The sequence below is a fragment of the Esox lucius genome, chromosome 16 (genome assembly GCF_011004845.1).
Source record: "Esox lucius isolate fEsoLuc1 chromosome 16, fEsoLuc1.pri, whole genome shotgun sequence".
In the NCBI taxonomy this organism is placed as follows: domain Eukaryota; kingdom Metazoa; phylum Chordata; class Actinopteri; order Esociformes; family Esocidae; genus Esox; species Esox lucius.
In genome coordinates, this window is record NC_047584.1 from 8595673 (window position 1) to 8620297 (window position 24625).

Genomic DNA, 24625 nt, shown 5'->3' on the forward strand with positions numbered 1-24625 from the left:
CCCTGATTGCATGGTCATTACTTTCCAAGCGATCGTAACCAGGTAACAAGTGTAATGGCTATGTGATACATGATGACACTGTAATGAGATGATTTGGATTATTAGTCGTCTTCTTAGTGGCAACACCTTGAGATGCCTCTGGAATTAATGTCCCTTCAATTACATAATGATGAACTAGTTGAAGTAGCTGCTTCAATTATCTGAACGTTCAGGCTGGTCTATTGAACATGACATGGGGGATATGCAGGTGAAAATTACAGTTTACTGAACCCCTGGAAAGAGTTTCTACCCTCCCCGTATATATGAATTATATGGGCCAAAGAAACAGATAATCAATGGGTTGGCTAATTCAGCATTTGTCAAGTCTCTTTTCAGAGAACAGTTAAACAGGGAAGTAACTAGATATTCTTTTCTAAATTCCTAATGGTTTTATGGTCTTACCATCCACCCAAAATAATTCTACACAGTGCCTTTACTAATGTTATGCCACCTTTTAACTTCTTTCCATTTTTGTACATCACTATCTTAGTAAATTTTTTGTACATCACTATCACTAAATTATTTATTTATTATAGTCTCCACCCCCTATACTTGGTGCAGGAACCTTTTAGAGAAATTACACCAGTGAGTTTGTTGGGATAGGTCTCTTTGCACACTTACTGTAGATTTGGCAATATTTGACCATCATTTAGAAATGTGTTTTTGTCTCACTGAAAACCGTTTTAAACTTTCTTGCAGAGGCTTACGGAATTTCCTGTACATTCCATTCCGTCCTGACCAGTGCCCCATCCCTGATAAGAAACACCATCATAAAATAATGATGCCATCACCATGTTTTCACAGGAAAAGTGTTCTTAGGGTAATGTGCACTGTTGGGGTAATGCCCAAATGTAATGTTGTTGATATTCACCTTCCACTTCTTAATGATGGTCTTGACCATGCTCCAAGTAATAATAAAACCCTTCGAAAACATTTCATCATCATCTTCTGATCTGCATCTTTCCACAAAAAGTTTTTTTTTCTTTTGAAATCCATTTGGTGCTCAAAGTTGAGCATTTGCTTTGCAATTCACTACCCAACAGGGAATCAAAACAAACATATACATTTATTTTGAAATCATGTGAATTTATCAATCTACACAGGTTGAGATTATTTAACTGGGTGAGTGTTTTTGAAGATGATTGGGGATACCCGAGAACATTTACAGTTGCCTAATAAAGTGGAATGTTGACATTAATTTCAATATCAATAGTTTTACTTCATAATAATACAAACATTACTTCATTTAAAAAGTGGATTAAGGAAGGTAGATAAGCGAAGGGAAAAAACACAGTTATCAGTTAAAAAGTTCCCCAAAACAATTATTTAGTGTGAACTTGTTACCAGAAATCATGAGAGTATCTCAAATGTATTTCAAAATAATTTCTAAATATATAAATGATAATACTAAAAATAATGAAGTGATATCAACATCCTTAAAACGTTTTAAAAGTTATAACACTTATCTCTAACTAAGTGTTTAATCAACTATAATATTTGTTGAAAGCAACATGGAAGTACAAGGTACTGTGTACCTAAATGACTAGGCTCCTCAGTAATTGATTTTGTGTAAGTAGTTCACAGTAATTTTTACTAATTATTTCATATGACAATCTGCCACTTTTACCCACTGAAGCAGGCATTATCTATCATTCACAGTACTCCTCCTCTAGCGATAGCTGGAGGAAGAACTGTAGCAGTACAGCATGCTACATTAGTTTCTGTGCTGTACATTACCTTCTTAATGGGAGAATTGTCTTGTCACTTTGTAGAATGTCAATTTGCCAAATTATTTTGTTATCCTTTCATCTTGCCAATTAAGCCTTACAGAATACAAACTGCTTGATAATATTTTATAATTAAATATAATTTGTTATCTTTAAAAATGTATTATACATTGTGTTAAAAGAAAAAAACAATGCAGAGTTTAATGGCACTAACAACTTGTAATAATTCACAACTTAAAAATTCTACATTACTATAACAGAGATAAATTAACATTATCTCACTCAAATATCACATTTTCTGACTAATAATTCATTATTCAAAGTTAGGACCAGTGTTGCCAGGTTAAGCAAACATATTTCCACAAATGCTCAAAGCCAGGCCAAAATGCCTGAAAACTAGCCCAATGCACAATATTGTCATATTGTGAGCTCATTTAGATGGACTGAGGCATTGAAAACTGTCCAGTAGTCTGAAGAATCTAAATGTGAAATTATATTTGGATATTATGGATGCCGCATCGTCTGAACTAAAGAGGAGAGGGACCATCTGGCTTATTATCAGCGCACCATTCAAAAGCCAGCATCTGTGATGGTATGGGGGTGCATTAGTGCACATAGCATTGGTGACTTGTACATCTGTAAAGGCACCATTAAAGCTGAACAATATTTGGAGCGACATGTGCTGCTATCCATACAACGTCTTTTTCAGGGAAGGCCTTGCTTATGTCAGCCAGACAATGCTAATCCACATTTGGCATGTATTACAACATAATGGCTCTGTAGTACAAGAGTCCAGGTGCTAAACTGTCAGTCCAGACCTTTCAACCATTGAAAATAGTTGGCGTATTATGAAAGGAAAAATATGACAAAGGAGACCCTGAACTGTTAAGCAGCTGCATGTGTTGCTGGCATCAAAATGGGCATGTATTTTTACCAAAAATATAACATTTCTCAGTTTCAACATTTGATATGTTGTCTTTGTACTATTTTCTATTGAATATAGGGTTGAAATGATTGTAGATTGATGTAAACGGGGTTGTAGATGTTTGAGTAGTCACTACTCAATTAATTTATTGGGTTTGGTAGTTGTTTTTTAAAGTGTATGCAACTCTGAGGCACCAACACAACATACACAGTACATACAGTTTGTTTTTGTTTCATTTTGAGGTTTGATTTTATCTAACCCATAGCTAGCCAATCTCATTAAAACTGTTAACATCAACATTGAATCAGATGTGCTAGGTGTACAACAATATTTGTGTGAGAATATATTTTACAAATGATATGTGAAACATTCCTGGCTCAATTCTCTTGTGTTTTCTCTTGTAAAATTCATCCACATTGCTTCTCAGCATTGCTCAAGCAATTTGTTCCAAATTTCAAGGTGAATTGCAGCAAAATAAATAAACATTGATTCCCTGATACCTGCCAAAGCTCCTAAGAGGTGAACGTGACGGACAAAAGAAACATCTGAATAGCAGAAACCCTTGAGCAACAGACATACACTTCCACAGGTATGAGCAGTGTGCACAGTCATGTGTTTGATATTTATTACATATTTTACCATTTCAATTTGATAAGGTTATGAAAGCAGCAGACAGATGGGGCATCAGACTGGGTAAATATGCCTTTGCGTACACAGCCAGGGATTCAATTAGGGTGGGCAGATGACTGGTCTCATATGCAAGTCTAAAACCAATATGCTGGAAAGTGAATACAGACCAGGTCAGGATAACACCCCAACCAAGGAGAAGGAATCCCCTTATTGAGGGGCTGGTTTAAGGTTATGTGCCTCTGCAGCGCCTCCATGGGGAGAAATAGGTCAAGTATAAAGATTTCACAGCAAACACTTGAGGAGATAAAAACTAGCAAGCTGTAGCTATCTACTGTTGTTGAAGCATGGCGTAGCATGCGAATGGAGCATTGAGTTCAATCTATTTTGTTTCCATAGGGAGGGGCCATGGACTGAACAGAATACCACTGCTTTGCATTGTGGGAAGGCTGAACCAAATACCACTGCTTTCCAGTAAGGGGAGACTAAACGGAAATACAACAGCAGGAATGGACAGACAAGAAGATATGATGAAGCAGTAGTTGACGTTACAGAGATCTCTGACTAACAAAGCACAGAGAAAGACCTGAACAATTTGATAATAATATAATCTTACAGAATTACCAACAATATATGACAGTGTTTTCCCAAGCCGTGATATAAATGTCTACACAAGTGTACACAAGCCTTTTTTATATAGAATATAGGAATTTATATTTGGCCATGAGATCCACAGCTGTTTAATATGTACTGCATATACTAGTCTTTCTAGACAATCTAATATTGAGGTCTGGCTATGCAAGGCTAACATATTTGTTGCCTAAAGAGTGCAGGAAATCATTGTCCTCTGCATACACTGGACCTACAATTTAGATTTGAGTGTTCTTTACTTTTAGTGTGATATACGCAATGCCAACGCAGGGGGCTGCGGCATACAGATGGTCTTTGGAGACTCCCACTGCCGTCCGTCGTGCCAGCGATAGTAGCACTCTGTGCTGTGGCCATGGATGACTGACCCCATCCTGACAGGAAATAGAAAAATAAACCAGAGCCGGATGGACAGGATGACAGTCAGAGCTGCATGTGAAGAAGGAAAAATACTGAGGCCGTAAGAAAGTCCAGAAAGATGTAAAATTGCTATGCTTAGACGTCGCGCTTCTACAGTTCACACAGTGCACACTGGAAGTGGGCTGGGAGACTTTTTTTCTTTAGACACAAACGTCCCAACTGGACAATAATGAGCATATTTCCCTTTTGGTAAAGTGTCACTTCTGTAAGGGACTAAGGCTAGGTTTATGACAGAATTGTATGATTGATGGCTAAGATACAGGAAGTGAAAGTAGATAAGTTAGATCTTTAGTATAAGATAGATCTGTATATAGATCAGTTTATATTGCAGATCATTAGTTAATCTTAATTAAAGCATCGGTAATGGAATAATGAATACAAAAAGTATTTTGTTATAGGTAGCGTAGCATTTTATTGTTGTGTAAAGTGGAGAAATTACATCAGCTTTACATTGGGATGTCTGTCTAAACCAATTAGCATCAATTAAGAAAAATGAAGCCACAATTAGAATGTGTTCTACAATCATCCATTTGTATTGATTTTATTGTTACAAAATTATAAAATTATAAAATAGCTATATTTCCCCTCAGTGAGAAGAATTAGTAATACCAGGATTCAGCAAAAGTAATCTTGTCAAAATGCAAAAACAGAGGACTCCACATAGCACAGTACCATGCTGATGCTTGCTTTATGCGATGCAAGACCAATTTCCCCTGAGGAAGATACAATCAAGGAAAACGACCAAATGTGTGTTTTCACTCTGCCCTCCTTCCTCCCAACGACATCCCTGGTGAGGTTCCCTCCCTCTTTCTTTCCTTCTCTCCCTTTCTCCCAATACACTGATTTGGTTTGGTGTTCCCCTCAGATGTTAGGATTACTATAATATGCATGTAGCATATATGAAGGTGCTGAAGAAACCTCTGGTCCTCTAGGGGATGGACAGACAGATACACTATCTCCAAAATACAGCCTCTGATTCCTTTCTGCCCATCACCTTAAATGAGATGAGTGTTCAGGGAAAGTGAGGGGGAGGTGGGACGAGGACTAGGTCTAATTCACACTCCAAGAAATCCACTAGAGGTTTAGAGAGAATTCCCTCGGCTAGAACTTTCAATCGAACGTAAACTTGCAAAGCCTCATCCGCTGCCCAAAGGGGAAGTGCACGATACTCGCCTGAACCCTATCCCCATGAAGGAGTACAATGTAAACAGAAATGTCATGTCCAGCCCAGCACTCCTGCAGCATCGATGAGAACAGCAAAGGAGTGTTTTTGAAACAGCTGGAATTCTTACACTCTTTTCAAGTATGATTTTTTTACCTGAAACAGCAAGAGTCTGCTACATTTTTGTCAGTTGTACTGAGGCAGGTAAAACTAGGATGTAGATGTTGATGGGTAGGCAGTGTTTATGTACCTCATTATAATTAAAATAGGTTTTATGAAAAGCCAAATCACCTGTACGTTTTATTTAATTTTTTGTTATCTAACTGATTTTTTCTCTTTCAATTGTCCCCATGGATTGGATGCAAAATTAGCAAAAGATGCAGTAACACCTCAGGACTAACACTATTTTTTTATTCCTTAACTTTCCAGTTAAATTGACTGATAAAACAAACTGATAGAGCGTTGATCTAGGTGCATTTAGGGTTAACTATCTTGCCAGTTTAGGGACTCAATCTAGCAAGCTTTTGGTTACTGGTCAAATGCTTGGCCACTAGGCTACTTGTCGATAACAATTGCAGGATTTGCTGATTGTCTTTTGCAGAGCATACTTCCACTTCAATTAATTAATATTATTGGTGGACATAATGTACAAGCTTTCAATTCCCATTTTGCACATTTTCTCATTTTCACGATACCCACCCGATATATTCGGTGTTTAGTGCCATCAATTGTTGATGGCAACGGCTGTTAGTTGAGCTGTGTGTGCGATATGTCTTAGAAGGACAGCCAAACACCCTTTCAAGTAAAGGAATGTAACCAGAGTGTAGCCTGTGTACTTCTGTATGTCTACTTTCTTGTATGCACTGGACAGGTGTACGCAGTATGGTGGATAGAGTCAGAAACCCCCACCCTCTGCAGAGTATTGAACACAGCAGGAACCCTCAGTGATCAGTCACTGATCAGTCACCGCTGTGGAGTCACTGATAAGGCTGGATTAAGAAAGAATCATGTAATCTCATTGTGTTATATTGGTTTTGGATTACATATTGGATTTAGTATGTCACACCACAGTGTGATGGATTTCAGAAGATGTCGTTTTAACTAGCTTTATGGACTACATTAACTTCTCTCTTTGTCATTTCAGCTTGACATGAGGTTTTTGATATGGGAGGGCTTGTTCACCCGGTTTTGCATAGTTTGTCTTCTATGCCTTAAGGCACTAGGGTTACTTTAATGCTGAGGAAAAGATCCAAACAAGTTATATTCTAGTCACTGACCCAAGAGGTTGCTTTTGCACTTTTCTCCATGATGATTTATAGTAAGGATTTGTACATATTGTTTTTATTTTTCAAGGGTGACCTGTTTGACAGAACATTGACTGAATCATAGCATCTATACTCTTAGGTCAGAGCGCCCCCTGGTGGTGAGGATGCACAATAACCCCTCAATCCATAGTAATCGAATGAATGGGATGGGGAAAGCCCTTCCATTAATGATGATGGTGTCTTTTCTATGATTGTAATTCAATGCCAATATCCCTACAGCGATATAACTGACAGGAGTTTCAATCAACCCAGCAGAGAGACTGATGAGAGTATGATTCATAAGCAACATTTGGGCCATTGAAACAAGCATCAATCTGATCCCACTTCACCCAATTTCCCAGCATTAAGGCAATGTTTCCCAACACCATTCTTCAAGTACACCCAACTGCACCCAAAGCATGTGCTATCATTAAAGATGGCTTTATAAGGCTAGCCAGCTTCAGTTAGCATCACATATCAGCTCAGGCTTCATCTGTGCTGCGGACAATGGATATTCTGGTCTGTCTGCTTTTAGCACTATAGCAGACTTAAGGCACATGGCTAGTCATATGGCAAAGTTTTCAGTGAAACAATGTTATCCATGGTGAGTTAGTGCCATGTTTTAATTTTTACCCAAATCAACACGTAAAAAGTGATCTCACAAATATACTGTGAAATAAGAATGCCTCTTTTTTAATGCGTATCGATAATGCCGTCTTTGATGTGATTTGGTGTGTTTACCAATGCACAAGCACCTTTTCCCCTACTTCTGTTATGAAATAATCCTGTGATGAAATTAAACATCGAACACAAAATATACTGTATAAGGTGAATAAAGTATCTGCAATCTTCCTCAAATGTGGGGGAAAATGGTGATGTATACCCTTGTTTCCATTTAGAGTCCACTGTCTAACTCCTCAAACCCAAATTGGGAAACACTGTATGTCTGGACTGGAGTGCATGACTGTGTTAAAAATTGTTGGATAGGCATAATCACTGAACAGAAGCGTCATAATGAACAGAACATCAGCTGCCATTGGCAGCGATTGAGAACGCACTGATTGACAATTGGAGAAGAATTGGCCCAGATGCGCATTGGCCCAATAGCAGATGATAGCAGAGCTCAGCAGTCTAGACTTTATTTTGAAAGAGAAGCCAATGAATGTACCTTGAGTCAAACTAAAATTTCTTGCTAGAGTTTGATCCATGAAATAGCATTTTGAGCCATGCTGTGCGCTACACAATACAAACGAGATCCTTAAGACACCACATGAGGGCAGTGTGTTTGTAAAAATACTCCTCCCATTTTGGGAATCATATTGGAATAGTGGAAAAACTGCCTGTTTGTGTGTTTGTGGTGCATCTGCCAACATACACAATTCAAATGTGACTGTGTGTTTCTACTCAAGTGTTATGTCTTAGAGTGTACTTGTGCATGTGAGCATGCATGCAAATAATTACAGTAATTGACTAGGCTGGTATTGATTTATAGATTATTTCCTGTTAATGTGCTTATGTGTTGATTACAAGCCACAAAGTGAGCACCTCTCTCACTCTATCTCTTTCTCTCCCTTTATAATTGAATTTGACTTGCTCTCTACACTCTCTGCCCTTCGAACGTTTTGTCTCTCTTTTCTCTTTCTCAGTTTTTACGCCTCTATACTCCCCTCATACCCTGTCCCTTCTAACTCTTTCTCTGATTTTCCTATCCCACCCCACCTCCCATCCTATTTTTGCGTGATAGTAGGCAAATGACATCATAGATCCCCTTCAGGTATGTAAGAGGCCCACTCTCAAACAGCAACTGTGATTTGTAAACACTCTCCTGCACCATTACTCTAATTGCACTTTTCTACTAATTCTATTCAAAGCAAGTCCAGTATGCTCATGTGTTCTACAGGAAGCTTGTGGGACCCAGGGGATGCTATGGAAATTGCCTGTGTGTGTAGGCTGATTCCCTGGGCGCATTCAGAATGCTGTGATAATCACAGATTTGCAGATACTTAGTGGGAATTGCTTTAAGAAGCTCAGTCTGACACCATAGGCAAAATGGTATACTGGAACTCTCCAGAGTGCCGTCCCCTTGGACCATTACGAATTATAGTGAGAATATACTATGACTATGGACATAATAAAGAGCTTTCCGAAAGTAGTGCAAATGCAACTTCAAAGTGCTCGAGAAACAAATATGCAGCTTCATACTGTAAAGTTGAACCAAAAACAGAATATGTTAATGTTAATGTAGCAATAGCATCTTCAAGAGAGGAATGTGTTACATTCACAATGCCTCATTTAGGGTTTTCATGGTCAAATTGCTCAAATCTGATTATAGAACCTGACGAAAACTGAAGAAATTAACATAATTTATATATATATATATATATATATATATATATATATATATATATATATATAAATTTGTGCTGCTGTGGCAGCGTTTTATACTATGGATGAATAATTACACTGCTGTACAAGTCTGTATGTTAGTGGGACTGTGCAGAAAGTGGGGTCAGACTTGGTCTCAGATTGGGTCTTGGGTAGGAAATCACATAATAATGCTTGAGCACAACACAGCTTCGATCAATTTAAATGTCCTGTAGGCATAGCCCTTTCCTATGCGGTTCAATTGAATTTACTTAACTCAAGTTAAACATTCCCAAAAGGCAGGCCCTACCAATCGTATTGAAATACAGTATATCCACAGTTAAACCAAAGCCCATATGGATTAACGTCAAGCTGAATTTTATCCCCACTGAGGGAAAAACGTAATTATTGCTATCTGGGTTTAAATTATGCACATCTAATGCAATCCAGAATAAAGTAAGCCCAAAGAGAATGATGGGCATTGATAGGTCGCCATGTTGCCAGGCCAGTCTTAAGTTAAGAGTAAATGTCAAAATTGATGGGTTACAAGTAGGATTAGGTTTTTGTTGTTATTGTCGAATTTAGGGTTAGGTTAAATAAAGGTTAGGATTTTGATGTCCCCATTTGGATACTAATATTAGATTGCATGTATGTGTGAGTACGTGCATGAGCGCATTTGTGTGAAATGGGGTTACATGACATATTGTGTGAGACGATAAGACAATATGCAATGCCAGTTGGTTGCAACATTAACTCCACTTAACTTAACATCCCAGGCAACGCATGCATTAATTAAGCTCAAATGCTTTAGGTGGGACAGAAAAGTTGGAATAAGGGGGAAAGTGTGTTTTTTTAAGTAGTGGAATTATTTCCCAACAAGAATGTATGTTTTGGAAATTCATCTGACTTGGCTTTGTTGGGGTTTAAAGTCAATGCCATGATAACACAATATTTATCATAGAGGAACATGCAAAATAGCTTGTTTGAATGGACATCACTACATTCATTGGTTTGAGGATGACTTCTGTGTTAGGAGTGTTTCTGCGTTAGAATCCACGTTCTTTGAAAACGTGTTCTAGGTCACATGCTGGTCCTCCTGAAACTTGACACTATATATTTCAAGTTACAATTTAGTCATTTAACAGACACTCTTATCCAGACTAATCTCTCCCCAAGGCTGCTGGACCTAGCACATATGAGCCTGAAACATCTTCTATTTGAAGCTTCGGGGACGGAAGTATCGTTTTCGGGAGTGTAACATGTTTGCCATATTTAGATTTGAACAAATAAACATACAGCAAGGTTTGGCATCACAACATGGCATTTCTGATGTTTGATCACATAAATGAACACAGCTATTACATCCACTCTAGTCTGAACAAGCCACTTCATACTACCAGATAAGCCGTCAACATTTTTTTTTTATAACAAACAGGTTTTAATGAAGCAGGAACTGCCTTGGCAGGGATCAGCGGTTGTGTTTGCTCACACACATGTCCTACGGCCAGAGGAATTTTCGGTAAAATAAGCCGATGAAGTCAACGTCTCTCACGCTGGCTTTCTTATTGACTAAAAAAGGCCACGTTGGTCATGTTCCACGAATTTGAAACGAAGTGTTCAAACAAGATTATATGCAGAGCAACTCACAGTCAGTGCTAACATTGTGAAAGCTAGATAGAAGCACCACAAAACTCAGTAGTAGTAAGTACATCCTATTTAACGAAGTAGCTATCAGCAATGTCTGTGCTATAAGGAAGAAATAATAAACATTGCAAGCATGGGTTTACAAAAGGTAGGGTTTCCAAGGTTTTGAATGTGAGGACAGCACTCTATACCCTATTAAATGCAGTACTTATAAATCAGGGCTTGTAGTGCATTATATCCTTAATAGGGTGCCATTTGAAACACAACTATTACTTTATCTTAACCCAGGAGGCTATTGGTTTTGACTGAAAAGGACGCTGCTCCTTAGTGTACATTATAGAAGGTCTCTGGGGTTGATACATATCTTAATAAAGTGTATTATCTTTGGCTGTTATTCCCTGAGGCACACTAGCACATTCATTTTATCGACATCTGTGATTTAGCAATGGGAATCGTACATTGACAGACAGACAGCAAATTTGATGCAATCCGGAAAATGTCCATTCCCTTTTACAGATAAGAAATGTCAGATGGAGTGATCTGTTCATTGATGGACATAAACGTTAAGCCAATTACAAAAGAGCAGCATGCACACAGACCATGTGCATTCAACCTGTTCCAATTTGTTTTCATGTCTTAAAAGTATCGCAGTGGCCAAAAGCTGACTCGACTTGAGCAAAAAAGACACAGTCACATGATTTATACTGTAAATCAGCTCTTTGTTAGAGTTGTGAGACAGTGAAGAGAGAACAATGCCTTCTCTAGTGATTCATAGTCTGAGTCTCAGGCTATATCTGTCAGTTGATTCTTTATTCCCATAGTACTGAGTGGCCGAGTCCCTTCAGCTAATTTGTGTGTCTAATGATGCCATCAGTGTTTGATTGATCATCTACTCAGAGACTGTTTAAGGAAGCCATCAGTCACATAACTTAACAGAGCAGTCATGAAACTGCAGTGAAACAGTACCACTTGTTACGGCGTGTGGTGTGGTACAGAAGCAAAGAACATCACTTACAAAGATTGTCATGATAATGGCTGCGGATAAATCAAAAGTAGCATTGGTCTAGATCAGATCTGTCCAAAAATTATAAGAACGAAGTCAATGTGGTGAGGGATTGGAGTGTTTCTTCTATGAAAACAAACAGTAATATGCTAAGACCAATAAGCAGGCTAGCAGTGAATATGATAGGAAAGAGCAAAGATAATAAACTCCAACAATCTTCAAGATAAAACTTTCATAACTCTTTCGGTGAGACAGGAACACTGCAAATGCTTTGAAATAAAGGATACAGTACAATCATTCTGTCCTACATAAGCTATCATTGACATGAAAACAACAATCAACACAAGCCCAAAATAGTCTCTGTGTGGACATCACACCAGAAAAGCTCCTTTAGCTGAATGAATCAGGCCGACTTTGGGTGTCTGAAGCAGTAATGGGTTGTTCATGGACGAACTGCTCTTTTTGAACCATTCTTTTTGGTGAATGTGTGGAAACAAATTGCAATTTTGAAAGGAGCTGTTTATTTGGCTCCATTATTTCCTTCATTGTTTTGCTCAAACAACAATTATTTTCTGTTTAGTTAAAAAGCTATTCAACGACTGCTTCCCGAAAGAGTACATAATTGGGAATGTACAGCTTTGTGTTTCAAGCACATTTTTCTTGGAGAGTATGGCATCAGGTAAAAAAAGACAATTACATCTAATAATCAGACAATCCAATAATTAGGACAGGTAACATGTGGCGCAACATATCTGAATGTATATTTCCCACTCAGAAGTCCAGCCTACATTTTCACCTTTACATTGGAGATATGCACTTTTGTTCATTTTAAGCATTTTAAATGAACAGCCATTCGGGAGCCAAATAAGCCGACTCACCAAAAAGGATCGGATTGCCCATCTCTAGTCTGAGGCAAAGCACAGAATACACATTCACCTGGCTGTCTTCATAAGTCTCTAGCAGAAATAAAGACCCAACAAACTTCTTCCATCCTCTTACACTTCACTACGCCTGACATGAAATCTGGTGGAAACATTGTGACCTTATGGACTTGTTAAACATGGACATTCTCCATTTTGGGAAAATACAAATTAACTGCGACCAAAGAGGAGCCTACCACAGAATGTGTTTCTTTTCCGGCCAGAGTAGCCTATTATGTAACCACAGTCAATGAGGATTTCCCATCCTAATCCCTATTGGTGCTAGCATGTAAAACTATGTTGGCCTACATCAATGTTCAGGATACTTCTGTTTTACAACAGCTGCTTGGCCATCCACTCACTCTCTTCTCTCTTCCCTACATGAACAATATCAAATTGTAACAAGAGTGCCATCCCTACTCCACCTGGTTTACGACACGGGAAACCAGCTGGAGTGGTTACGCAGAGCATGTATTTAATTCCAATAAGGCAAAAACCAGAGGACAGGCAGACAGAGTTTGGTATGCAGGAGATCAGACAGGCAACGGTACAATTCCAAGACCCAAAAGGCAAAAAACAGGACAGACAGGCTGAGTTTGGTACACAGGAGATCAGATAGGTACCGGTACAGAAACAAATTCAGTCGGAGATAACAGGCAGAAACTGGCCGGTACAAATATCAAAACTACAGCAATAAACGGGCTTAGTGTGTCCTAACCAATACAAACAATACCTCATAATGAAAGCATGACACAAATCAAACTAAATAATGGACCACTAAAGAAAATCTGGTGGCATAAACAGGTGTTCAGAAGTTGGGTGATTGGGACCTGGGGAGTGTGCTGCATTCATGATGAACAGGACGTGCTTTGTGCTCCGGAGGTAAGGGCTGAGAGCCGAGAGACGGTCATAACTAAGAGTCTTTTCATAATCTGGTAATACATATAATTCGTCCCATTAAATAACACCGTTTTTCTCAGAGTATTTAGAACCAGTCTTGTAATTCAAATAATTACCTTCAGAATGTAACTGACAAATACAATTTATCTCTAGTTTTTTTTTTGTCCTACTTACGCATGTGTAGGTGGTGCCCTTTTAATTATAGAACACATATGCATCCATATACTCCACAATGAATAACTAAATGAAACACTATCATTATTATTTACATTTTTCGCATCCAAGCCAAACAACAATTGTTAATGTAGATGCTGCACTGTTGGAGATGGGAAGAAGTTTTCCGCGAGTTCAGTGACAGATGTTGCCGAAGTTCTCCACATTCTGAGTTCCTGTAGCTCTGAATATAGCTAAACACTGTTCAAAAAGCAATGCTGATGAATGGTGGGTTAGGGGATGGTGGAGCGCACACAAATAAACACACGCGTGCCAAAACACACACGAGTCCCCACGGATTTGTTCCTCCAGCATGTTTAGCTCTTCAAAGCTGTTTCAGAGACTGAGTGTGTATGCTTCGGAGAGCATCTTTGGAGTGTGGGAGATTACTGTAATGAGGCAGATGGCTGCAGAACACAGAAACATCAAATGGTTACTAAAGCCTCTCCCCCCCGCTCGATCTACCTCACATCTCGGATCTTGTCTTTGACTTAGGGGCAGAATGACCATCACAGCCACCATGGTGCTCCCCACTGGTGGTCAGGGCTCTTGTTGAAGATGAGGAGCAGCAGAAGGAGCAGATCAAATGAGCAGCTGTGTGTTGAAGTGTGGGAAGCTGGACAACAGCGTGTCAATATGTTAGTGAGGAACCGGGCGTTGTCTGGGATTTCTGCTGTAGAAAGTGATCTCAAGCGTGTCCGGGGGAAGTGTTAAAGAAATCACAAAATGGCTTGACTACACAGGAAGTAACTGATTAGACTGGAGACTCTGCAAATATCAACATTCACTGAAAATATACTTTATCTCAAATGCACGATAATTGTGTGCTATGTGCAACACATCTCACACTTCCATTGCCAACCTGGAAATCTACCCACATGAAAAACCAGTATGGCTTCACATCAGCTCAATTAAATCATAATAAACACCTAATTGACAATTTTAGCCTTTGAAATCTACATTGTCATTTTCATGAAAAAAGTTAGATTAGCAGAAATGTTAAACTGGTAAGTTGGCAACATGAAAAGGAAGGTAGAATTTGTTTTCAGATGGTAGGCAATTAACTCTTTGCATCATCTGACAAACAAACCAAAATCACTGACCACATGATACAATTTAGCTTAGTAGTATCTTGATTGGACATAATAAATTTTGATTGCTATGTATCTTTAGTTATTTAATTGAAAAAAGGCCTAGAATAGCAGAGGCAGCTTTTTGTTAGCTTTAGGTCTTGTGGTTACTCAACTATTTTGTTTCCAGTTTTGTGTGGTTGAATGTATTCATTTACATAGTAGTAATCTAGCAGACTCTAATCTCTTGGCTTATAGTAAGTGTATTGAACCACAACTGTCTCCGTCTTGTCTTGGCCATACAATGGCATAAGGTATAAATAACAGCTTATAGAGCAAACACAATTACCACAACCCATAGCTTGTTTTCCTCAGTGATTTTACCAACACACCGCCACTGGCACTAGCCTATAATAACCAACCAGCAGTGGAAAAGCCACATCTTCAGACCAGATCTGGTCCAACTCATGTGCTGAACAAAGATCAACAATGATCTAGCAAAGTCCAGATTCAAAAACGGGTGCACCTGTTTCCCTAGCAAAAGTTTGTGCTCAACCTGGCTTTCTCCATCTCTCGCCACCGTTTCAGTTACCACACATGATATGTAGTAGAGCAGGGAGGAGAACCCCACTTTTACCTATAAGCGGACATCATAAAGAATGTATCAAAAGATAGACTGTAGATAAACTTTTTGTACTTATTTCCTGAGCTATTCTGACTTTCGTTGGGCATCCTTTTAGCAGTAAAAGCATGGTGCATGTTCTCCCAAGCGATGCATTGGTGCTAAAAATGTATAAAAAAGTAACTGAATGAAAATAGGCCGGGCTTATCAACTGACAGCATTTTGACATCACTGCTGTTTCTTCCATTATGTTTGTTTGATTGGTTGGTTTGCTCTTTAACACATTTCAGGGACACCTGCCACAGATTCTGCACCCTCCGATTATGAGTTGCTATGTAAGCTAGTGGTGAACATGCCGAAATGCATCAGCTTCTGGAAAACCATCCAGACAATACCTATTCACAGGTGTCCAGAAAGCACCACCTGTGCTTATTCTTATCTCTCTGTCTGCAAACAAAAGAATAGAATAGAAATGGATTGAGTCACCACTGAAAATCTCTGTGCTCCTATTTTGCATCCTATGATGATGGAATGCTGCATGAGAAGACATTTGGGATGGAATAAGGTTTAGTCACAATGAGAATGCCTTCAGATGTAGGGCAACAGCTGAGACAATGTGGGACTGTGACTTAGTTGTTGGCAGAAAATGCAGTTTGGAGTTTGACCTCTGTTATATCTTCACAGGCCACAACTACAGTACTACAAGGCAAACTAAAGAAATATACTTCGGTAGTGTTTATTAGTAATATATATATATATATATATATATATATATATATATATATATATATATATATATATATATATATATATAATATATAATATGTATGTGTGTGTGTGTGTGTGTGTGTGTGTGTGTTTAACAAATAAAGACTTACCACCAAAATAAATAGCTGTAGTTATACTTTCAGATGCCAAAGACTTTTGCACAGTACTGTATATCACAATTCATTTATGTTAAGCCGATCCATACAAGAAACCACAGGGTTTCGAATAAATTCTCTCAGTTTGTAGGCATAAGCCCCATTAGCTTCTCCTAATGCATTCATCATCACTCTCATAATTATTTTTGCTTAAGCTACTGAGTTATACTGTTTATGTCATGCAGTGGCCTGACCAAACTCATTCTAATATCTGGAAATGAATACACACAGTAACTATTAAAGCCAATAGAGTTTGTTCAAAACAGTTAAAGAGGGCACCACTGTAGACTGTAACACATATAATGCTCCTCGATTAAACAACTCAGAGAACAAATCCATACTGTAACTTGATAGCTTTACAGCTCACCCAGTGAAACTAGCTAACAATAACACATTTGAGATCTTGAGAAAAGAAGGTCCTATTTAAGGAAGCATCTTCTGAGATATTGAGTATCAGATTTTTTACTTCTGAAAATCTGAACATTATAATTTTTGGTGAATTTTCCTTTTCCTACATTATTTAATGGCATATATTGACAATCTAACATGAAGGTCAGACTAAAGAACAAATGTATGTGTATACAGTTTGCATACCCTTGGATAATTGATAATATGTCTACCATTTATGAAGAAAACATGAGTGAGCAGGCAAAACATGTCTTTTATTTCTTATGGGATTCATATTCAACTGTAGGTAATAAAAGAATGGCACAATCATAAAACAAAACATGGAAAGAAAAGAAAAAAAATATTTTGCCCCCTTTAGCATCAATGACAGCGTGCAGTCTTTTGTAGTAGTTGTCTATGAGGCCCCAAATTCTTGCAGGTGGTATAGCTGCCCATTCATCTTGGCAAAATGCCTCCAGGTCCTGCAAAGTCTTGGGTCGACTTACATGAACGGCACGTTTGAGATCTCCCCAGAGTGGCTCGATGATATTAAGGTCAGGAGACTGTGATGCCCACTCCAGAACCTTCACCTATTTCTGTTGAAACCACTGGAGGGTCAACTTGGCCTTGTGCTTAGGATCATTGTCGTGCTGGAAAGGCAAAGAGCGTCCCATGCGTACCTTTCGTGCAAATTTATATTTTCTGATAACATGCTGCATTCATCTTGCCATCAAGTTTCCCCGTGCCTTTAGAGCTCACACATCCCCAAAAACATCAGTGAGCCACCACCATGCTTCACAGTGGGGATGATATTCTGTTCATTATAGGCCTTGTTGACCACTCTCCAAATATAGCACTTATGGTTGTTTCCATAAAGCTCTACTTTGGTGTTGTCACTCCAAATGACAGTGTGCCAGACGCTGTGGTGCGTGTCAAGGTGTTGTCGGGCATATTGTAACCGGGCTATTTTGTGGCAGTGGCGCAGTAAAGGATTTTTTTTGTATCGGCATATTGTGCTCATTGAAACTTTGTCCAGAGCAGCCTGTATTTCTGTTTCCGAGGTGACACATTTACATCAAAACCAGTATCGAGACAATTATCTTTCAAAAAGATCAATATGATTGCAGCCACTTTCTGAGTCCAGGGCTCCTCAATGACCTAAATCCATGTCTGATGCGCTTCTCTAATAGGTGACATTTCTGTGGAGCCAAGTAAAGAAAGTGATAATCCTATCCTGGACATTCAGAGAGACAACATGGGATGTTTCTGCTTAGTTTGTGAGATCTCTATCTCTGGTATTCAGTCCCCCAGAGTACTGATCCTGTCCCTGGGACTGAGTGTATCTGCCCCAGCAGTCTGTCAGAATCTCTCTCGTTCAGAGCTTGAGAGCTATGGCAGCTAAGCTGGCCCCACGCATTCTCTCAAAGAGTTACGGGCCATTTTTACTGCATCACCGTTGTAACTTTGTTCTATTTTAATACAACCACAGCAAAGCGTTCCATTTCTCAACTTGACAAGCCCACTTTTTAATCTTCCATCAGGCTTTTTTTGTGCCATCCCTAATTTTCTAAGTGTCCAATATCTTATTAGGTTCTTTGCTACCTTTCAAGTGATAATGATCTCTGCTTTCCCACTTTCTGAGCTTTTCGACTATCTATAGCTGGCAGATTTGTGAAGAGGATGAGAGGTAGACAGAAAAATAATAGAGACTAGATGAATACTAAAATAGCTAAAGCATGACACAGTGTTTCAAGAGAGCTTCAATGTCCAAATGGAAGTCATATTATGTTGATTTCAATTTTAGATTCAAGTTTAAGAAGTTGTCAAGCCCTGTGAGTTGACAAGCCTCTCTTTCCAACAAAAGTCCCCTGTTAAAGTGTGCCCTTCAAAAGTAGTCTTTGTTAATGTTATAATTCAAATATTGGTATGAATATCGTCAGCCATGCCCAAGTCTAATTCAGAACAACAAATGAGTGGTTTGATGGTCAATCTGTCAGGTCCTGGCTGGGGGCCTCTAGGCATATCCATGCACCTGGGGGCCACAGTCAGGACCTGACCGCAGAGGTGCCTCTAATGCCTCTGCGTTACTGTTTTTTGTTCTCCCCAATTAGAGACATCTGCGTCTCATTGTCTCTTATTGGGGACCCTATTTAGGTTGTTCTGTTTGCCTTTGAGATGTTGGTCATTGTTTCTAGTTAGCATTGTGTTTTGCTGCTGCTGTACTCTCCTTTTGTTATATTTGTTTAGCAAAAGAAAGTTAACAGTAGGATGTTCTACTGTTTTGCACCTCAAGTCCTGCTTCAGAACCATGACAGAATGACCAACCCCACCAGGACCAAGCGGAGCTGGACCATGGGGGAACTCCTCAGAGGCAAGAAGCTAGTCTTGTCTTGTCTTGCACGATAGAGCATATTTAAAAAGTTGCAGTCTCTTGAAAAATCAACAGGTTTACAGTACTCATAACAGGGCCTGTGGCGGAAGCAGATGTGTTTCGCTGTTGTAAAGAAAATGTTTCTGTTGTACGTTTCAGGGCATGAGAAAATATGTAAATATACCATGAAGAAATTGTGGAAACCTTTTCGAGACCCGTTCTTAGACAAATCCTACAACAGGTCTGAATAGTATAAATGACATCCCTCTGCACTCTGTCTGAATGCTGCCCTTCACAAGTGTTATATAGACAAACTGAGAACCACTGCTGGTAAATCGCAACTGTAACCATATCCTTTCAGGAAAATACTTGAATTGGTTCTTCCCAGCTGTTCCTCTACTTGCATTGCCCTTGTGTAGTTCTGACACCCAGAGGGCACACAGCTGAAAACTACTGTATAAGAGAGACAAGTACAATTTTAAATGGACTCAGTATTTAAATGGAAAGGCATTACATTACATACATTACAACAATACCATAACAAAAGTTTTTCAACTCAAAAGCAATTGAAAGAAATGCTGTGAGCTGAGTTTTGGAAAGCAATTGACATATGTCATGCCATACTGCACCAAAATGTGGGTTCTCTAATGATATATCTACCCAGATGATGTCATTAAACCATGCTGCCAGAAACTGGGAGAACCTCCAGGAACAGAAATTCCACTAAGGACTAAAAACCTAAGCCCTCCTTTATTAAAAAGAGCTTGTGTCAATCTCATTCCAGGCATTGTTTCCATTTTCTGTTGTATTTTTCAGTTTTCATTATCCCAATTGGGTTCGGAGAAGCTTATACACAATAGTACAGTCATACATCTGGCACAGATTAGGTACACTAATGTCAACCTAATCTCAAGGATTTGGATCCAGCGGCTGAACTCATACGCCTCTGTAATCCAAAGATATACAGTATGTATGTTAGTATGAATCCATAAGGTCTGTGGCTGTTACACTAGAGCCCTATGCAGGTTTACGCAGGTTGACAACTTGGTAAGTGTATGATCAACAGAGATGTACTGTAGTAAACGTGGTTATCACACCTTTCTCTCTGTAAAGAGTTTTGCTACTGCTTCAGAGTTTTGCTTAATGCTCAGAACGATAATATTTTTTATCTTAGTTCTAATCACTTCTGCTTCTTGGTGTCAACTCATCTGAATGTGTCTATGCTAATGTATGGACATTTTGTGGATTGTGAAACATCCTCTCCCTGTTCATCAATTCATATCTCCAGCGGACGGTAACTACCCCAGCTCTGAGTCAAGCTCACCAGACCGACAGCAAGTGGCTGTACGGGTATCACATTAAACTTTGGATCTATGGTGTTTCATGCCACTGCATCTGGTGAACATATACCACTGTACCATGTATATTAATTTGTCCCACAGTCCCACTCTATTATTGTGCCTGTTTTCTACATCTTGCAGAAAATAAGCAAAATAAGCGAACGTAAATTATTTTGTTTAGATTTTAGTTTAGTAAATAATGTTTTACAATTTAAATAATATATACCTTTCTCACCTGCTTTTATTATACCTGGTAACCTTCATTTCCTCAAATGTTCCCTTTATTTTGAAAGTTCCATGAATCTTCTGCTTGGCTAGTTCCACTATCAACTAGTTTTGGTTTGGTTGATTTGAGGATGTGAATCCAACATATAATTTGTTTAATTTTTGACAGTAATTGGATAATTCTTCTATTGCAGAAGTGATTTAGTGATTTGGTCGTTAATGCAACCGAAAATCATCATTTGAAGGATGCGTTTGGCTTGGATAGTTCCATCTCTTCAGATTCACTCAGTTTGCATTTAGTTAGTAAATATCTGATATGCTGGATTCACATCTCAACCTTCACTAAAGTTAATAGCATATTGGACTGGGAAAGTTTAAAGTAGGGTGTTGGGATAGGCCCAAGCAGAAGGCATGAGGTTTGAAGGGTCATTGAACTCACCATTAGGAAAATGAGTAGGGACAAATTGGCGGTCATTTTTAGCATTTTTACTAATTTAAAGTTAGCACCAGCCATATGCTCATTAGAGTACAAGAGGTGACTGGGGGTTTAACTACAGTGCCAATATGCATGAAATTATTTCAAGTGTGTCACTTTAGAAGATATGATGAGCCTTGCTGTTTTTGGTTACTTAGAAAGTACTCCATGGAAATCCACTGCAAAATGTTGTCATTAATGGAACAGAATGCAAATGTCCAATTCAATAGCCCTGGGTAAGATATACACTTTAATTTCTCTGTTTTAACTCCAGGGAGTCCATGCCCTAATTGTTTTAACTTTTCCCAGCTCAAATTTTTTACAACACATAATTTAACCACACAACTTAAATTGTTACATTTGCACACGATGTACAAAAATGCAAAAACATATAACTTTTTTATAATTTAACATGCAATTTACTGGACCAACTGGTGTTAAGTGCCTTGTTCAAGAGCACAACAACAGATGGTAATCCTTGTCAGATCAAAATGCACCCTATGTGTATACTATTTGGGTTCTCAAAAGTGCTACTGCCATTGCGATCTGTGCCTGTATCTGTGAGGTCTTCCATTCCAAGCCCATACACTGCAGCCATACACCTAACCATTAGAGCAGCGCTTCAAGAGCACATCAGTAATCAACATCAGTTGTTTCTCTTCCCAACATCCTTTCAAACAGAAGCAAACATATTCAAACAAACTCTCCCATGACTGCACCGTCACACACACACGTGTGTGTGTGTGTGTGTGTGTGTGTGTGTGTGTGTGTGTGTGTGTGTGTGTGTGTGTGTGTGTGTGTGTGTGTGAGTGCATGCTCACACACCAATGTCTCTGCAGTAGCCTAATTAAAAAATGACGCATAACTCCCGTATCATGCGCAAAGTCCCGTATCATGCGCAAAGGTCTGAAGAAACGAAACAGAAAATATATTCAATAATCTCCTATATTGAAGGCTCTCACAGACGGTCCACTGAGAAGTACGCCCTTTCTCCTGCGTTAAATCTTCCACATCCATGCTACTACAAGAGCCATTATTAAAGTGATTATGATCTGTGTAAAAAGTTGGCGGAATAATTTTTGAATTACTGGTAGCAGTGTCATTAATTGTGCCAACTACGAGTTCCACAAACATGTTCCTTGCCTAAGTTATTTTATTTTAAACATAAATTCAACACTTTTCCATGTTTTGTTTAGTTGCCGACCCGTTTGTTGACGCTGCCCCAAGTCAAACGTTCAACCACCTCACAAACTCGCAAAGATCAGAAATTCGTGTGTGCAACATTTTGCTTCGGATGAAATAACGAATAACTTTATTGATGCTATTTACCTTGTCAACGGATGAGTGACGACGAACGGTCTGGGCTACTCCTGCACTTTGATTCATGTTTCAGCACGTTGGACAGCTCCGTGGTGGCAAAAATGAAATCACCATGCGCCTATGATTCCGCGATCTCTTTGTATTGAGGAAGCAATGTTGTGTTGGTGATGGATAGAAAGCAATTGGCAGACAGTGGACTCGTAGCAGTTAACTAGTCCGTTTTTCTCGCGCGGCGCTTTCTCAATTATGACATGCATGGTTTCTCAACCAATGATGCCTATATGCATTCAAACACGCTCTACGGCTGTGGTGTTCTCTGTTCATTCATGCCGGGAAAATGTAATAGAGAGATTTTGCTCAGTAATTCCATCAAACGTTAAAATGACTAATTATTCTCACAAATTATGTGTAATTTCCCCAAGCAATGCCTTAATATTTCATATATATTTGCTAAGGTGGTAGACTCTTAACCAAAGTACTGTTATTGTTAAACTCTCTCAGTATGGCCCCATTTGTGTAAATAACTAGTTTGGTCTTAATGGGTTCCTGTAGAATTTGCTTGCCAACTAGAGCTTAATTTTACAGTAAGAGGAGAGTTTGCTGCTGAATTCTCTGTTAACCCCAGTGTCCTATGGCTAGACTCATTAGATGTGATATAGTGTATCATTAAGTGTGTGCAAGAAGGCACTCTGTATAGGCCTCTCCTCTTTGGTGGAGCCATCTCGCACTTCCACTGCACCCTGTTACTGGAACTAAACGGGTTCTGCCTAGAACCCCAAAATTCTTATTGAAATGTTTCTTTCATGGGGACAGCCAAATCAAATAATTTTTTGTTCTGAGTGGACTGTACTGCAAAGGATGTAAATGTGTATTTTTTAAATATGGTTGTGGAAACTCCCTCCAGCCAGGTTGTACCAGTCCAGTGGAGTTAACTAGTGCACTTTTCTGTAGAGAGTAGTTACCCAGACATTGATTTCCCCCATGGGACTTTATTGAATCCCCCCTGAGCCTCTCCCAAGCTGGTCCCCAAATAAACATCCTGTTCCAAGACCCAGAGGGATTACATGACCCAGATTCTCAACCAGTGACTGGGATGTGGGCACCGAACAATTCCGTTGCAAGGCCTCCTGGTGGCTTGATCTGTCCGTCTAAATCAACTATCCTGAATGAAAGAGCATAAAGTTTGCTTCAGAGACCTGCTTGGCCCATACAATGAGCATGAAGAGTTTCCCACTGAGAATCTCTTCGCACCAAACCAGCTGAAAAGAATGCCTGAATGTCTTCCTCAACCAGTTTGAGATTCAGACAAACAATTCTCTGGGGGATAAAAATGTAATTGATTAATGACATAGGAAATACACATCACAATACAAATGGCCCTTTTCCATATGTCAAATGTCACTTTAGTGACATTGTCAGTGTTTTTGTTTTGTTTGCATCAGTTAATCCATTTTTAGCAGTCTTCCCTGGGGATTAGTGAGGCCAGATCTGGAAAGTACAGTATTAGGTCACTGTTGCCACACTGTTCTCTGACATCACATTATTATTTTGAAGATTATGGTGGACATTTTTCTGTGTATTGGGCTGGCTACCTATCTTCCGAGGCCAGTTTTTCAAAACGTACCTATTTATCTGGATTGTGATCAGATAGGATTGCATTTTTTTTAAATGAGTGGAACCAGTTTCCCCATTCCAATCACAAACTTGTCCATTCCATCTATTTGATTTATTTCATGCGATCCACTAGGCAAAATCAGGATAACTGTAGAGGAAAACTTGGTCCTGGTACTGATTGATTCTATCACTCAATATTAGCAATATATAAACCAACTTGGTTTTTAGATCTAAAGTACATACTGTGAAAGTTCACCTCTGTGGCCTCCTTTTTATAGAGGGATTGTTAAATAGAAACAAGCCAACAATATGAGGTTGCAATCTTTTATCTCAGCAAAAAAGAATGATACACATGTATCTTTCTTTGTTGTCTCATGAAAAC

At 38.9% G+C, this 24625-nt stretch overlaps 1 long non-coding RNA gene across 2 annotated transcripts in view; it reads right to left on the reverse strand.

Annotated features, from left to right (window-relative positions):
- LOC105016101 overlaps positions 1-22855 on the reverse strand; it is a 148763-nt gene extending 125908 nt beyond the window's left edge. For both annotated transcript variants that reach the window (XR_002197953.3, XR_002197952.3), the window contains exon 1: positions 22639-22855. This is a non-coding gene — a long non-coding RNA (inactive dipeptidyl peptidase 10). The remainder of the gene's footprint in view (positions 1-22638) is intronic.
- Between the last annotated feature and the right edge of the window lie 1770 nt (positions 22856-24625).